Consider the following 4,463-nt stretch of genomic DNA (forward strand, 5'->3'; position numbering starts at 1 on the left):
AGACCAAGGGGTCCTTGCCCTTAACTAATCTAACCATTCACAACCAAAATTCATCTATGTAAAGTTCTAAGAAATAAGCCTAAAACAAGTGACAGAACTGAAAACTAGCTGTTTTCCCACATTGGCCCAAGGTACAGAATCATTTTAAAAGGAGATGTGTTAATGAAGACTGGAAATAAGCAGGCTTGAGAACCAATTTCTTGAGTCTTCAGAGTTTTCAACCCAATACAACAAAGACGAATTTAGTTCTGTGAAAAGAAAAAGCACAGACTGACACTGTAATTGAGGGGCTGTTATTCTGAGCTCTCAAAGCCACTTGTTAACAACTGGAGAAGCCAAAAGTCCAGAGAGAAGTGAACATCATAGATTTTTTTCTTTGTTTTCTATTTGTTTTCTCCATTTTGCCCTTTAAGGAAAAGCCTGTTGTTTGTTTGTCCCTGGAAAAAATTAGTTATCAGGATGAAGCTATTGTTTCAGAAGAAGTCAAGTTTTCATTCCCATAGGGTCTCAGGGCTATAGCTTTAAGGCAGATAAGTCCCATGTACACATGTGAAGAAGGGACTAGCTGTGCTTTATAGAGTTAATCCTCAGAAAAAGATATAGATCCTCAGGCAATGATCTCAAACAATGAGCAATGGGTTTCATGGGGTGAGTGTATCATCCAAAATAGCAGATGTGTAAAGTGAGAAGCAGCATGGAATTGTTTGTGGATGATGGTGTAATGAAACTTTGTGTGACCTTTTATTTTAAACTACATTGTCTGTAAAAAATATTAATGAAAAGATAAATAATGCCTAACACAGAGGATTTCAAAGACTACACTCATAACAGATGATTTATTATGAAGAAAAGTCCAACTTGAGGAATTTATATAGATGAATCAAAAAAATTGTAACTGACACAATTATAACTATTACTGATTTCTGTTATTCTTATTAGGTGTAAAATAAGCCAGTTTATACTAGTCTAGTGCTATTATCATAGTTTGCCTACATCATTGTGATAGCCTCCTATAAAATTTGTTCATGTCAGTGCTCTAAAAATCTCCAATCAGGTTTTATCTCATTAAAGATAAAAGGCAGATTCTATAGGATTCTACCATACAGACTCCCTATGACTTCTATGATCTCACTTGCTACTGCTTTCTCTTGCATACTCAGCTCCTGTATACCAGCCTTTGCAAGTCTACTATCTCATTCTTTCATGCCTCATTCTTTCAGCCTTATACCATACTTAATAAAGAAGTGAAAGTTGATAATATTTCAGTCATAAAATGACTGTAAGAAGAAGATATGATTTAGAGATCATATTCCTTTTCTAGACTAAGAGAAAATAATAAGCATGAGGGCTAAAGGTGGTGCTCAAGTATAGCACCTGCCTACGAAGCATAAGACCCTGTGTTCAATTTCAAAACAATATAACAAAACAAACAAACAAAAACCTGGGCTTTTGTGGCTATAACTCTAGCTGTTTAGGCAGTTGGGATCTGAGGATCATGGTTCAAAGCCAGCCTAGATAGAAAGGCATGAGAGACTCCATCACCAATTAGTCAACAACAACAGCAACAACAACAACAAACCTAGATTGGCAGTATGGCTCAAGCGGTAGAGTGTTAGCCATGAGCTAAAAATAAGTTGAGTAAGAGCACGGGGCCCTGAGTTCAAGCCCCATTACTAAAACAACAACAAAACACTGGTATTAATAACAAGCATGAAGGAGAATACAATAAGAGGTTGCTTCAAAAAGTAAACTCAAATGAAAAATCTAAACTGGTTTCCAGGAAAAGGCTTATTAGAGAGGGCAAAAAATTAATTTAGGCTTAATTTCAACTTTCTCAGAGTAAGAAGAGAAAAATACATTTTTCACAAATGAAGTACCCAAAATTGTATTTTTACAAAACATATAGGAACAATCTTCTAGTATTTAATTTTTAAAATAAAATAAAGTAATATATGTTACCCTTAATTCATGGGGAAACACACACAAAAACTAAGATTATTAATCTCTAAAAAAAAATAAGTGTGTGCTTTGAGGAAAAATCTAAGCCTGTGTTTTAAGAAACAGTATAGTTGGCACCGACTGATATTTTTCCAGTCTTTTAGGAAGCATAGACCATATGAAAGAATAAAAGACATTTCTTCTCTTCTCCAAGCTCTTCAAAGCTTTACCTACATCAAGCCAGGTTATTTATGCTACTAGTTAGAAAAGACTGAAGCAGGCAACCTGCAGAAGAACGCCCTCTAGTGTTGCCGTGCACATGAAATAGTCCTCTTATACATTTTCTTTTTCTGAATCATTCTGTTTATACCAAACCTTAGGGCTCTTTCTTTCTTTCTTTTTGGAGGGAGGGTGACAGCAGTCAACAAAAAAAGATAAGTGATGCCTTTGGACAATTTTAACTTTTAATTTTTAATCTATTTAAAATTAAATTAAATTAAAATTAATTAAAATTGCACTTAAGAATGGTCATATATTAAAGAGAAGGTTTGAATGATTTTTTTGAGATGAGTTACAAACCACTTAAAAAGTAATGTATCTTTTGTTCAAAAGCTAGTTTTTAAACAAAATACTTTGCATAAAGTGTTGGGATATTTTACAGGGAAATAAGTTTGTTCTGTATGCAAAAAAGTTGCTGAAGCAGGATTATCACAAACTTAAGCCAATTCCTCAATCTTTGGGAATTTAGATTTAGGGTGAAATTTTATTTCTATTAGCATAGTAAGATATTCTGTTCATCTTTAACCAAAAATTGAAAAATGGTCACAAGAAAAATATATTCTTGGCTCTAAAGCAAATCTATATTGAAATTCCAGGGGGAAAAAGAAGCACTAACTGAACGCAGCATTAAACAACACTAATGTATTCCTTCAAATGCTGCTGAAATGAACAGAAAGAAATTTAATAACCCCACAAATGATTACTTTGTCTCAGATATACTATTTCTCCTTTGTTTTAAGGAGGGGGGGGGTCTTGCTTATGTTGCTCACATTGGCTTCAAAGTCATAGGTTTCGGTGATTTTTCTGCATCAGCCTCTTGACTATAGCTTAGACTACAGTCACCTATCACCATGTCTCACACATTCGTCTCTAAAAGAGTCTTTACACAATGAATTACAAAGTACAGATAGATTGGAAAATACCAAGTATTCAAAAAGGATTATAAGCAAACACTAATAATCAAAAGTATTAATGAATATATGTGTAGGATGTCTATATACGAATGTTTGTACATTTTTAATAATCTGCCCAAAACATGGGTAAATTTAAGATCTCTGAGACTGTCTTTTGGTAAGGAAACTCAGGACACTGGTTAGAGAATAAATATGTCTATTAGATTTTTAAAAAATTTTATTGTTAAGGTGATGTCCAGAGGTCTCATGTACAGTTACATAAGTAAGGTAGTGATTACATTTCTTTATTTTTATTTTTTTATTGTGAAAATATTGTACAGAGGGGTTACAATTACATGGGCAAGGTAATGAGTACATTTCTTATCAAGCTTTGTAGCCTCCTCCTTTGTTTCCCCTTCCCATCCCTTCCCATCCTCTCCCCGCCCCCCAATCCTCCCCCCCCATCAAAGTTGTAAAGTTTGTTTTTCCACATAATGATTGTACATCTCATTGTTGCAATGGATCCATCTGTATCCCTACTTAAATGATTTGTTTTTTCCCTCCGCTCCACAAATTATACCAATCTCAAATACAGAGAAAGCAGGGGTTATACCATGGGGGAGGGACATACAAAGCAACAAACAAATCATCTTATTAATGTGTTAGAAACAATCACCTGAAAGAAAAAACATTTGAATACATATGTTAGGGTTCATTTCCCTAACATCAACTTATCTGACCTTTTCTGCTTGACTCAGACATATACTAGTTATTGCAAATAAGGGAAACCATGGGACCTATGTTTCTTTGGGCCTGGCTTACTTCACTTAATATTATTTTTTCCAAGTCTTTCCATTTCCTAACCAATGGGGCAATGTCATTCTTTCTGATGGAGGCATAGAATTCCATTGTGTATATATACCACATTTTCTTGATCCATTCATCTACTGAGGGGCATCTGTGTTGGTTCCATATCTTCGCTATGGTAAATAAAAAAAATATGGAACGCTTCACGGATTTCCGTATCATCCTTGCTAATCTTCTCTATATCGTTCCAATTTTAGTGTATGTGCTGCCGAAGCGAGCATGTGATTACATTTCTTGTCTAACTTGTTACCCCTTCCCTCATTTTTTCCTACTTCCCCCCACCCTAATCTGTTTAGAGTTTGGAGGCAGAGAACGTATTAGTCCATATGGTGTACATTAGATAAAGTTAAATATATACAATAAAAAGTACTAACCCAAAATATAAGTGTTAAAAATAGAGGGTAGCATATATCCTAATTCTTTAAGGTTGGGACAATGTTTAGAAGTAAAATATTTGTGAAAGATAGATCTTCAGGTATCTAAATA

At 34.4% G+C, this 4,463-nt stretch overlaps 1 pseudogene; it reads right to left on the reverse strand.

Moving 5' to 3' along the window:
• Positions 1 to 4,104: 4,104 nt before the first annotated feature.
• Positions 4,105 to 4,198, reverse strand: LOC122126291 (annotated as a pseudogene).
• Positions 4,199 to 4,463: the final 265 nt, after the last annotated feature.

This window comes from Dipodomys spectabilis, unplaced genomic scaffold (genome assembly GCF_019054845.1).
Source record: "Dipodomys spectabilis isolate Male_0828 unplaced genomic scaffold, ASM1905484v1 ptg000273l, whole genome shotgun sequence".
Lineage (NCBI taxonomy): Eukaryota > Metazoa > Chordata > Mammalia > Rodentia > Heteromyidae > Dipodomys > Dipodomys spectabilis.